At 42.4% G+C, this 13,725-nt stretch overlaps 1 protein-coding gene across 3 annotated transcripts in view; it reads left to right on the forward strand.

Annotated features, from left to right (window-relative positions):
- The window catches only part of UNC5D (unc-5 netrin receptor D), a gene marked incomplete at both ends in the record, with an annotated part of 594,860 nt that overhangs the window by 486,442 nt on the left and 94,693 nt on the right, over nt 1-13,725 (forward strand). The gene's annotated exons all lie outside the window — the stretch shown is intronic.

The raw sequence follows: 13,725 nt of genomic DNA on the forward strand, positions 1-13,725 counted from the left end.
TGTATTCTGCCCTTTTAGACAGAGAGTGGCTACTCATGTCAACAAAAATGAATAGCATTTTACTATCTCTGCGGGAATCAATGAACAGCAGTCTAGTTAGATGATGCCAACATCACTCTATGCTTCTAGCTGGTACCTCGCCAGGGTGCTCTTGGTGAAACTAGCTGTGCTCTCAGGATAGAGATCCAGTGAAGGTTTGGTTTGATTAAAATAGCATTTGGCAACAGCTCTATGGAGCAGTCGCTTCCTGAAAGATCTAGGTCATGTTCCAATTTGGGGATTTCCTTCTTTTAAATTTTCTTCCCTTTATGCCAGATACGACCCTAAAGCAAGTCCTCAATTCCCAACTTCTCTTGGCAGTTACACAATGACATTGCTTGGCTGTTGGATGACCTACAATTCTTTGCTTTTATTTAGCTCTCAACAAAGCATCTGGATTCCTTTTGTTGTCCCTGAGGGCTGCATTCCTCCTAGAGATGGAGCTGCCAGCTCTGAGTGATCACTTTAATATTGGGGTATGGTTGTTGCTAGGTCGGTTGTGACTGTAGCACAGGACCTTAGTGTTATGCTGTCACAGATGGCCACACCTAAATGCCCTCAACAAGGAAAGAAATGCCCCAAGACCGGGGAGTGTAGGATTGAGCAGTTGGTACCAATAGCAGTGAGTCCGAGGTTCCAAATGACAAGCATAAACTAAACATCCAGGGCCTTTACGCTAGAACAGTTCTTTTCGAGGAAGATAATTACATGGGATGACCGTCGAGAGACAAGAACTCGTGGATCCATGTTTTTTAAGCATTAACATCAAAATCAGGTAGTTTTCTGACCGCTGTCCTTCCTACTTGCTGAACTTAGCTGCTTCTGTGCCGGAGGATCACAGAAATGTCCATGTAAATGACATGTACATTCCTCATTGGCAGGAACAGAAGGGTGAAAATAGTGGGGTGTTTCGTTTGAGTCTGAGAAGTAGGGGGAGCCTGCTCCCTCTCCTTTTTATTCCAGAAGATGAAAAACTAAGGGCTTTGGCTTCAGAGGACTGAGTGAATCTGCTTCAGAGGGGATTAGTGCCCAGATGTGCAGTGAGAACGAAGCCAGAGAAATGTCACAGGGACCCAAAAGAGAGAGGAAATCTTCAAGGCTGAGCTACCTGATAGCTAATCAGTCCTTCTTGTCAGGATGTGAGATAGGTCATTTCAACATTGACAGTTCAGAAATGGAAAGATCAGTTACGTGCTTTGTTTTCATTTCTCCTGCGTTACACTGATAAGAAAAGTTGGAGGTGACAGTTTGGAAACCCCATCAAGGATAAAGATGTCTATACAATAGCAGGTTCAAATAAACATCCCCAAGCTACATCTCATAATCTAACCACATTGTCTGTTGAACTATCTACTTAAGTGACCTAAAGGAAGCACCTGAAAAGGTGAGCCTGTAATCACATCAGAGTACAGGTTGCCTTGGAAGCATTTTCTCATTGTTATCCATTACGGTAATTACCTGGGTCCCTTCCCTGTATTTCTTTAGGGCACTGAATAAGAGAATATTCACTCCAGAGTTAGCTAAGTGCATCCGAAACAACTCTTACTTTTTGCTAGTGGTTTATAGAATATCCGTTTCATATATAAGATTATAACAGATGGATGTCCCTTTACCAAAACGAAAACCGTCATGTCCTTTCTTTGGGCAGAGAGTCAGGAATCATATTGGACTGTTCTAAAAACTTTTTGTTGGATAAGGTCATATTTCAGGACCTGCTGCACTACATAATTGGTTAATTATAGCACAGTAAAATTCTATATAGCAAAGAAATAAAAATGGCATCAGCAAGATAACATGCTAGCACAATGCATTAAGTTGTCATGAAGTTTCCTACTGCTTGTTAATTCTCCCAAGTAGTTTTAATGTTAAAAACCCATTTCCATTCCATTTGTAGTACATAGTAGGTATTCCTTTTTCCATGAAGATTTTCCCTAGAAATACCCAATAGCTGCCTTTCTGCATAACAAACAATTGATTAATTCAGAGTTGCCTTTATGTAGACAGCATAGAAAATGTGGATATAATATCGCAGACCCACAGGAGTGATAAGAATGTAGATTTGGACATATGTGGTGTCATTAGCAACTTAGCCACAATCTCTCTCCCATGCCCCAATAATACTTTCCCGTTATGAGACCCAATAAGAAGACCAGTGAATAACACGCTTTAACGAGACAGAGTGAAGTGGCTCATAACAGAAGTTTCCGTTGTGCTTAATTAAAAAAGAAAATAGAGATAGCTCAATACTCATATGTCTTAGTGAAAGCATTTTTTTTAAATTCTACAAGGCTAAAACTTTTACTTTTGTGCCTTGTGGTAAGAGGATTTGAACTCTAGTGCCACAGCCTGTGTGGAATTGAGCATAAAAAGGAAAAAGAATGAGCCATATACAGCAAATTACCGTAAAATGTCTCCGCTTTGTCATCCACCCTCTGTGGACTTTTCTGCATTTATGCCTTGTTAACAAGAAGATAAAGACAGCTGATTGTCTTTTTGAGCATCATCCCCCTTCCAAGTAAGGACTGACCTTCATCCATTGGCCCATTGATGATTGATATGTATTTAGTAAACCACTAAAAATCTGTGGCCTCAGGCATAGAAAATAAATTTATGGTTACCAAAGAGGAAAGTGGGGTGGGGGATAAGTGAGGAGTTTGGGATTAACATACACACACTACTGTATATAAAATAGGTAAATAACAAGGGCTTACTGAACAGCACAGAGAACTATACTCAATATTTTGTAATAATTTAAAAGGGAAAAGAATCTGAAAAAGAATATATATATATAACTGAATCAGTTTGCTGTACACCTGAAACTAACACAACATTGTAAACCAACTATACTTCAATTTTAAAAAAATCTGTGGCCTTTCTTTTCAACCAGCTCTGAAACAAGGACTTAAGATGCCTTTTTTTTTTTTTTGCGGTACACGGGCTTCTCACTGTTGTGGTCTCTCCCGTTGCGGAGCACAGGTTCCGGACGCGCAGGCCCAGCGGCCATGGCCCACGGGCCGAGCCGCTCCGCAGCATGTGGGATCCTCCCGGACCGGGGCACAACTCCGCATCCCCTGCATCGGCAGGCGGACTCTCAACCACTGCGCCACCAGGGAAGCCCTAAGATGCCTTTTGTGATGCAGGAAATTTTCCCTCTGTCATCATCATCTCTTTATTTCTTCCCAGACGTGTGCCACATGTACGTAGTCATGACAGGGTAACCTACATAAAAATTTCCTTCTCAGCTAATAGAAACCAATGCAATTATTCTGTTTCTTTCTTCTTCTTTTTCCTATTCCTATCAACTCCCCCTGACCCACCACCACCATATTTCCATATGAACGTTTACACTGGGCTTACGTTCTTTTGGTGGAATTGGACAGGAAGTGCTGTCATACTCCAGAAACGTGTCTGGAAGATTGTTTATCTCTGAGGCATCTTGTTAACTTTGTTCATTTTATGAGAGGAATTGAAATAAAACACCTCTCCTGTAAATAGGAAGGACTTTAACATCAAATTTGGGCAGCTGGAGAACAGGATACATAACTCCATATCACATTACTTAGAGAGGGTACACACGGTACGCACATCACATTAGAGAGAGAGGAAGAAGACTAAAACAAAACCAAACAAAACAGAACAACCCCAAGAAAACCAGATAGACAAATAAGAACAGATCCCCGTGACAGTGTAAACTGGAAACAGAAAACCCAGTAGAAAGCTTAAAAACATCTCTTAAGGACGGGAAATTTTAGCCACAGGGCCAGATAGTTGATGGGAATACAAATTCATTACAAAGAAAAGAGAAATATTTTGTAGATGGCATCCCCATCTACATAGGGAAGGCACTGGCTCCTAACTGGGGATCGCGAGAAGGTACAGAGGTTGAGTTTCCATGAGGGCTGGCCCAAGGTGGGCCTGGGTTGAGCTGGCATTGAGAGCAAAGGCTGAATGGCCTTCCAGCGTCCTCTGTGATTCTGAGTTGAGATGTTATTCTCTTTCTGAAAAATTAGAAATGGACATGAACCTAGAATTGAGAGAAATGAATGAGCTGAGCCTATAGGATTTGAACATTTATCCTATAGGTAACAGGTTGAAGAATCCGGGCTCTGGCGTCAGATTGCTTGAGTTTGAATTTCGGTTGCAATGCTATGAGCAAATTTCTTCATTTCTCTAAGCCTAAATTTATTCCTCTATAAAAGAAAAGTTATAACAGTGTCTATTACAAAGGGTTCGTTTTGAGGAGGAAATGACCTAAACCGTGCAAAGCATTTGACATCTGTAGTAAGCACTCCATTTGTGTAAATAATAATAATAATGTGTGTGTCTTCTAGTAAAGGGATTCCTGTGGCAGAAGACGTGTGTTTTCCATGTCTTGTGGAAGAGTTGACAAGTGACACTTTAGATATTTTGTTAAAACATTTCCTAATAGTGTCTAATGAAATAAAATGTGCTTCACATCAAAATCTATGGGACACAAATTGTGTTCTTGTATGAACCAGTTCTGAGGGGTAATTTGAGATATACCGTTAGTTGGAGGAACACGGTTTACAAGGACCCTAACAACTCATGAGGATTCTTCAACTTGGTGTCAGACCAAAGTGTCAATATCCTTTCCCAGAAACGTCTGAGAAGTAGCTGAGAGAACAGCTCTTGATTTTCCAGTCTTCCTTTGCAGGGGGGATTTAGTTATGAGGAGGAGACAGACCAGGTGATCTCTGAGGTCCCAACAAGTCCTAAAATTCTATGATTGTAACAACTAATTAAAAATAACTCAAGGGGAAGGCCCAGGAGAGAAGCCTGGATGGTCCCCAAGTGAGAAAATCATTCTTCATTATACTGAGAGCTTCCCTCGTGTTATGAAATACACATGTTCTAACAATTGTGTTAGAAAATAAATTTTCATAAAGCAAATTCTAATTTGTCAACACACATTTAAAGATCCTTTCTCACTGGTGGGGGGAAAATCCCCACACGCACTACTAGACCATACACAATCTCCACATCCCAGGGTTATCGTCCTGGTGCCAGCTCTTCTGGATCAATGATATCTGTTACATGTCAACACTTCCATCAATCGACATTCCCACATCCCCAAATTAGCGATTTGGGCATTATTTTTTGTATTTTTAAAAGCTATCTAATAGATTTGGTCAGTAACTAATGATATCCAGAGTCAGGAAGTTTCCAAAATTTAGGCTTTCTGTCCTATAAAACAGACTCTCCCCATTTCAGCAGTTCTGTGTATTCCAGATCCTACCTCTGTGGTCTGTTTAATCAGGACTCCACAAAACCCTGGGTAAGAAATATGAGTCTGGATTAGAGAAAGATTTAATGTCTGAGATCATAGAGTGGACCAGCCATAAAAGAAACGGCAAGAACCCAGCCAGGGAAGTGATTTAAAACAGAGTAATCTACTCCGGTAAAGGATTCAGTGCTCTCTGGGGTGTGCTGAACAAAGTGAATTAATAGAGGCGGAGGAAACGTCTTTGTTTTGATTCTATATTTTCTCCTTAACGTTACAAATTAAATACGTGTGTGTCTTCAAGAGCACTGAGACATGTGATCCAGAAAGCGAAGATGATGTGAACATCACCAGCATGTGGCCTTGTCCTTTTTCCAGAGAAGTGTCAGCATCCTCCTAAAAGCCCCGGCCTTGCATACATGTGTTTGGGAGAGGACAACGTTAGTGTGCAGTGGAATAGAAAATTGCCGTGATCGTTTAGAAAGAGATCATGGGGTAGGGAAAAGGGCTCTGCACCGGGAGTAAGGAGTCCTAGGTCTTAGTTCAGTTGTTTTGTTACTAGCGTGTGACCTTGACAGATCTCTCACCATCCCTTGCCTTCTGTCCATAACTATCAAACGGGGGCGGGGGGGCGGGGAAGCGGGATCCGGGGTGCTGGGTGATCTCTAAGCTTCATCTCAGTATAAAAACTTGAAGTCATCATGATTTTACAGATACTTGTCTTTTAGCCAGCTTTGAGGAGATATTCTGGTTCAGTCACACCTAAAATTCACCGTTTGGATGATGAATATGCAGGGTGATAGGGGGACATCTTTTAGATCTGAAACAAAGGTAACCCCCTCCCCTACCCAGCAAAGCCGGTTGCCAGCCACCCCTAAGAACTGAGTCATCAAAGCAGGCCTCTAGCATCTGCTCCATTCCCTTCATTGAGAAGCTACAATGTCCTAGGAATTCATACGGAAATTAGGAAATTTAGGGACCCTGACTTTTAATGATCGTGATTGAAAGTACATACAAGGCTGAGTAGCACTCATCTGTTCAACAAATATTTATTGAGTACCTACCATATTCCATTTACTGTTCCAGGCACCGAGAATAGATGAAAAACACAGATATAGACTCTACATGCCTGAGGCCTGAGGAAGCTTAGACTAAAACTACAAGTCAAAGATTCACAATTCACAGTTTCTTTTTCAGCATTCTTTTTTTTTTTTTTTTTTGGTAAGACAGGACTGATGGCCTGTGTATATCAGTTGCTAAGTATTTCTTTAGCAGTCAGTGAATAGTCATCGTAACACCCTCCCCAGTCTCACCACCCCCACCCCCAATCCATTTCCTACCCACACCTCCCTGTGACCCAGCAACTAAAGGGACCGCCCTGGACACAGCAGAAAGTCACCATGACCCTATGTCAGGGCTGGTGCTCACACTGACAGGATGCTTCTGTTTTTAAATAATTTGAATATCACTCCTCCCTTAAGGTAAGGAAAGTGATCGTGATGACGTTTATCAATAGATTATTCCCTTAAGCTTGAATTATAGACCCTGAACATTTATGGTTAGTTTTGAGTGAGTGTGTATGTCTGTATACACATACATATATTTTCCTGTTGTGGATAGAAGGGAGGGAATCCAAGCAAAACAATTTACAGCATAGAAGAATCTTAATATGCATCTTCCCTCGGAGCAGAATTAGAAACAGTGCATTTTATCACTTTGAGGCCAATTGCCGATAAGAAAGTCTTTGCAGACAGATGCTTAAACATCTTTGCTGTAACCCCAAAGCATGCTGTACCCTGTATATCCATCATAAAAACAAACTAACCCACAGTGAATCGGTGGGAATGGACAAAGGTGGTAAGAAATCTAGACATTGAAATGATTTAGTTCAAAAATGAAATATGCAAATGCCCCTTGGGAGTATGGTCATTGTGGATACTTATTCATCTGAGTTTAGGAAATACAAAAGACATTCCTATAAGAGACGTCAAATTTGAAAGAAGGAAGAGGGAAGACGACATCATCTCATGCACACAAATTGTGTGATCAGGCTGAGGGGCCATTGTGGAAGGTCTTTGTCATCATAAGTCATATCCATGAGCTGTCTCTTGTAGTACCCATCTGATTTCCCCTAATTAATACGATGGGATCTTGAACAGTTCTTTGGTAGAACATATTAATACAGCTGATCTTCATTTACTGATGTACATCTCAGATCTTACGGGTTTTTATTCAGGTGGAGGGTTTTGCCATTCAGTCCTGGAATTTCTCTAATTACCCAGATATCTGTGAGGAAACCAGTGATTCCTCTAACAGACGTAACCAACTGGAAAACCCTGGGAGGAATCTCTCAAAACCTCCTGTTCTCTGTACTTGTCCTGCATGGATGGATGTGCTCAGAGTGCATTTTTTAAATTTTTATTTTATGTTGGAGCATAGTTGATTAACAATGTTGTGTTAGTTTCAGGTGTACAGCAAAGTGATTCAGTTACACATGTATCTATTCTTTTTCAAATTCTTTTCCCATGGGGAGGGGTAAATTGGGAGTGTGGGATTGACATATACACACCACCATATTTAAAATGGGTAGCCAACGAGAACCTACTGTAGAGCACAGGAAACTCTGCTCAGTGCATTTTAAAAGGGGCAGTAGATCTTACGATGGTCTATACAGGCCGGGAAGTGGGGAGAGGAAGCAAGAATTGAATTAACTCAGTAACTTGGGGTAAATACGGTCTCTGAAGAGTCATTTCTGAGCAGGATCTTTAAATTTAAAAAAAAAAATAAACCCGAAAGGAAAACGCAATGCAGAAATTAACAACTGAAAAGAGTGAAAAAACGAGAGATGCGCTGTGTTTTCCATCGCCGGAAGAATTTCATGGTTTTTACAAGAGCTGGTGGTTGTGTTCCTGCATGTCCTACAGCCGTAGTGAGCTCTCACCAACCACAGGAGAACAGAATAGAATCCCTGCTTGTCATCTTCAGTGTCTGCCTGACACGTTCAATCACGGTGGTGTTGCCAGTGAAAGCAGACCTCGTGTTTATCTAATTATCTGCTAGTGCTAATACAGAGCAGGTCCACCAGATCCTGGGATTTCCTGCAGCTTTGGAGAGCGTTCAGAGGGCTTCTTAATTATTTCTGGTTATGGGAGAAGAGGGAAAGCATGAGTAAATGAAACACACTGATAATCAATAACTTCAACTTTTTTTCTCCCAATCAGTAAATAATCAAGCAAATAGCTTTTAATTTCACTTCTCCTGCTACTTTTTTTCTTGCCATGATCCTCTGTTGCAGTGCCAATTATTTGTGAGCTCATCATTTAAATATGATTTTCATGTTAGCAGCCCATAACTAGTGGTGATGACAAAAGTATAAAATCAATCAGATGAACACTTACAAAGTAATATATTTTGAAAGAAATTGCATAGTATTTTAGCGAGTATAAGTAAGATAAACTGTCTAGAGAAGGGAGAGATTTCTTCCAACAGAGTAGTAATTGCCAAAGATTTCATGAGGGAATCAGAAATTGATCTAGGCATTGGAGAGAGGACATTTTTATATAGGAGGCTTGGAGGGAGGAGGGTGTCCTCGGAGAGGAAACAGCTTGGGCAAAAGCACTGAGAGTTCATGGATTGATCGGACTAGAATATGGATTTTTGCTGAGGTGCAGCGGAAACTGAGTCACATTTGATGTGGTGGGACCAGTTAATAGAAGACCATAAGGGTAGACAGAGAAATTGGCCATGACGTGGAGGCTGTGGAATCATGGTAGATTCCTACGTAATGATGCTAGAGCATTCTTCCAGCAAACAAGGAACTAGCCAGAGAGAATGGGCAGAGAAGACTGAATCTGCCACACAGTTCAGAATCAGCTCCTAAATAATTTGTGATTACAAAGACTGTGGAGGGTAAATAAAACATATTCAAGACATATCTTTTGGGGGGAGGTGAAAAAGGTTCCAAAGCATATGATCTATGAAGAAGGAAATAATGAAAATGGTCTTTGGAGATGAAAACATGGGACGTGTCTGGTTTAGTGAAAAGAAGGGCGATCGTGAACTCTAATGACGTGTGTCAACTGCTGCCCGGCAGGAGAGAGCTGTTCCGGCTACTGTCCTGGTGGGCATTTAGTCCACACGGAGTGGCTTGATGCCTGGGTCTCAAGAAACGTATATTTGTGGCATCCAAAACCCATAGAAGCCGATTTCAAATAATCGCAAGGCACGGGTTTTGAGGGCAGCCCCTTGCCCAGTCTGTGGGTTGGAGATTGAATCCATCCATCCACATGTGTCATCTTGCAACGTTTCTGTACTGTAGTTGTCAGCTCGTTCGCCTTACACATGTGTCATCTCTCCTTATTCTGGCTCACTCAGATCCGTGGGATGTGGGCTGCATGCAGCTGGCCACAGTTTTTCCCTGGCAGAGAAAGGATAAGGCTGGATGAGGGTGGGTGGGAAGGTAGGAATGCAGCCATAAATAGCTTCTAAGAACAATGGAAATGCTTTGGGAGCATGCCATATAAAAAGGAAGCCAAAATTTAAAGAAAGGTGGAAAAGAAATGAATCACCACCAAAAATAAAAACGTAGGTTGTGGGCTTCCCTGGTGGCGCAGTGGTTGAGAGTCCGCCTGCCGATGCAGGGGACACGGGTTCGTGCCCTGGTCCGGGAAGATCCCACGTGCCGCGGAGCGGCTGGGCCCGTGAGCCATGGCCGCTGAGCCTGCGCGTCCGGAGCCTGTGCTCCACAAGGGGAGAGGCCACAACAGTGAGAGGCCCGCGTACTGCAAAAAAAAAAAAAAAAAAAGGTAGATTGTCCTCTCTCTCCCTCTCCCTCCCTCCCTCCCTCCCTCCCTCTCTCTCTCTCTCTCTCTCTCTCTGCCTCTGTCTCTCTCTCTCTCCCCCCCTTCTCTTCCCTTGCCTCATATATAAGCATATATACCTCTATGCACACACTCACCACACGCACGGCAGACACAAAGCAATATTTGCAATACAGCACTGAGACAAAAGCAGATTGCCGAATAGTATATAAAAGACAATTCCATGTTTTTGTAGGTAAAAATGATCAATTACTGTCAATTTCATGTAGTTTCCTGCTAATATGTGTGTAAGCATATATGTGTGCACGTAACCTTATATGTATATAAAATCACAGAGGAAAAAAGCCTAGACTTGTATATATAACAACATAATAGTGGTTATCTCTTGGTGGTGGAATTATGGGGGGTGGTTTGCACTTATCTGTATTTTTTTGATATGGTAAGTGTAAATAATAAAAATGATTTTTTAAAGAAACACAATTTAAAACACTATTAAAAATAAAATTTAAAAAACACTTGCACATCTTTAGCCTGTAAATACACAAAATCACTATAGGACTGAGTTATAATTACCATCAATTTCTATTTACCCAGAAGGTACCTCTTGGTGTATAAGTTAGACCCTGCGAAAACTTGTGATTTTCCCAAACTACAGCTCAGCCGCCACTGGCTCAGAATTACATTTCTCTTCCTGCAAGAGAAAATGGGCCCTTCTGTACACTCCAGCTACCCCAAAGCCTCTTGGGAGGCAGAGAGGAACTGGAGTTGAGTACACAGAACCCAGATTTGTTGCCAGGAAGTGGCGGTGCCCTCAGTAATCACAAAAACACAAACCCCTATTAGGAGTTCTTGGACAGGGACCTAAGCATGGGTATTTTTTTTTTAAAAAAAAGCTCCCCAGGTCATTTGAATATGCAGCCCATGTGAAGAACCATGGCCCTAATGGATTAATTTACTAAGGGGCCATTTGAACGTGGCCTTGGAGAGAGGTAAAAGTAAAACAGAGAGGATTTGGTTGACCAAGGCCAGTGACTGCATGGCCCTGAGCCTTGTGAGAAAATGATTATGCAAACAGAATAAAAGAACGTGAACTGTGGGTGGGCCATTCTTGCAAAACATAGCGAGGTTGGTGGTAGCCCTCTCTTGAGCTCACGGTAGAACAATCTCTAATCAGACATTTCAAGCTGGGCAAAATGGTCTATGAGAGCAGCTTGCTGACAAGATACTGCTTTTCACAAAGTACAGCAGAACCCAATGTTGATGCCGATGCCAGGGGACTAAAGCTCTTGGGCACCAGAGACTTCCAGCCTTTTCCGTGAGACGATGCAGGTTAACACACGTGCTGGATCTCAGCATAACACACGCGATGGTAGAGGAGCGGCCCTTTGAATAATTTTGACTCTGCTTTCAGAATTCATTTCAGGTGGATTTCTGTGGAATGTCTTTGGTAGTTACTCTAAAGGTTTATAGGCGTGAAAGCAGGGTAGCACAGGGGTCTTCTTTACATGGCAGGAAAGGGAAGTTTCGACTTGCCCTTGGTGTCAGCAAGCAGAGGACAGGATTAGGCACATGTTTCTTAACTCCCGTTCAAGGACCCCTGAAATTCCCTAGAATTTCCGATTTGGAGCTGTGCCTTGTCTCCACGCAGTAGCACGTGAGTCACTGTTGTCCTCTGAACAAGTATGATGATCATATTCATAACATGTTCAAGCTTTTATTCATCAGCTGCTATGTATTGATGGCTGAACATGTGCTAGCCTGAGGCTGCATGACTTCATGGTTATCATGCTTAACCCCCCGGGACCAAGCTTCAGGGCCATTTTTATTCCCATTTTACTGTGGGGAACACTGAGGTCACAGAGATAGATGAAGACGATCCAAGATTTAAATCCATTTCTGATCCTGAGAGTCTGCACTAATCTGTGTCAGTAATGACGACGCCGGAGCTGGGTGTCATCAGGTCAGAGCGGAGGATGCTCTCTTCTGCTGCTCTGTGCCTCCATGTGGCCCCCGCCCTCTATCTGGGGACTTTAGCCCTGGGATTTTCAGCTCCGTTCACTCTGTCTTTTTTTCAGAGCTGTACCGGGTAGAACTCTACTACCCCAGTTTTTTTCACATCTTGGCTATATTCGATTTGTTTTTCTGAGGGGTAGTTATACGTCTCACCTGTTTTTAATGGAGTTTCATTTTGCTACCTGGCATAATCTTCGTTCCTGTGGTTTAGAAGGAAGAAAATATTGTTAAGCTCAGCCAGAGTTCTAAACAGATGTTCTGCATGTCTCTTTGTGTTGTCCTAGCAATGCATCACTCTCAGATGTCTTAGCCTTGGCCTGCCAGCATGGCTCCGCCCATGCCAATGCTTAGAGCATATGATAAGCAAAAACTGAAGTCGGGTTGAAACCACCAAAGTCGTTTTGTTCTAGTTCTTCAGTGCATTAGCATCTGGACTTCGGGCGGGACCACCTGCTCTAAGGAAGCTAGTATGGCATTGAATCTGTGCAGTAAGGGAAATGCAAGGGTTTGGTTTTAAGAAACCTGACTGTAAGAATCTGAATATGCTCTTATCAACTTGAACACATTATTCTCTTTTATGAGGATTTCTTTTTTAAAGAAAGATTTGTCAGATATTACCCTTTGCCTGTTAACTTCCCCTCATTGTAAAAAAAAACAATGGTGGCCCCTTTGCAAAAGTGTGATCTACACACAACTTTTATAAGCTACTTCCATCACAAATCAGGTGGCAGAACACACAAGAGTTGTATCTGAAGCACACGGCAAGGGTTTTCTGTCAAAATCAGTATTAAGTGCAGGGAGTGGGTTAGGCTAAGAGATATTCCGTGAGGGATTCGGAACCTAGCTGTGTCTGTCTGCCTGGGAGGGGTTACGGTGCAGTCAGCCAGGTAATATTTATGAAGTTCTCAAATGTGTACTGTGCGAGATTTGCTTCAGTTAAAAACATAATCCAAAATGACAGGCTCTCACCCCGCTTGGCTCGCCTTCAGGCAAAGAGAGGAAGGAGGCTACACAAGGTGACTTTTCAAGGTCCCCTGCCTTATGGGAGTCTGTGAATGCTTAGCAACAGCCCCCGTGCTTGTAGTCAGACTGTTCCATCTACACCCTAAGAAGCCGCGAATGAGAGGGATGGTGCACCCTGCAAATCCTCTGGAATTTGACACGGTGTCAGACCTGGTCTTCCCAGCTTTCTGCGTGGTGGTGGAGTTGTGTTGGCCTGGGATGGGACCAGGGGCAGGAGAAAAGGTTAGTGGAGGGACTGTGGTGTAAGACAAAGCAAGCCACAGGCACCACGTCTCCAAGTGATTTGCAAGATGATTGCAAAATATTAGGTGATGAAAGATGGCAGGGGATGGTGGATGAACGGCCAGCCATGAAGAGAATGGATAAGAATGTCTGACTTGCTTTCGAAAAGACCAAGTGTCTTTTCTCTGTATCCATCTCATCTGACCGCTGCCCTTCTCAATAGCATGATTAAAAAGGACACCTTTCCATTAAGAGAGATCATCCACATTTTAACAGATGATCAAGATCTGAAACAAAAAAGTGTGATTTCTTCAAAATAAACCTTCAACACGCTCACAATACCGTAGCACCTATACCCAACGAGAA

Source organism: Grampus griseus (assembly GCF_964374135.1).
Source record: "Grampus griseus genome assembly, chromosome: 21".
Classification (NCBI taxonomy): Eukaryota; Metazoa; Chordata; class Mammalia; order Artiodactyla; family Delphinidae; genus Grampus; species Grampus griseus.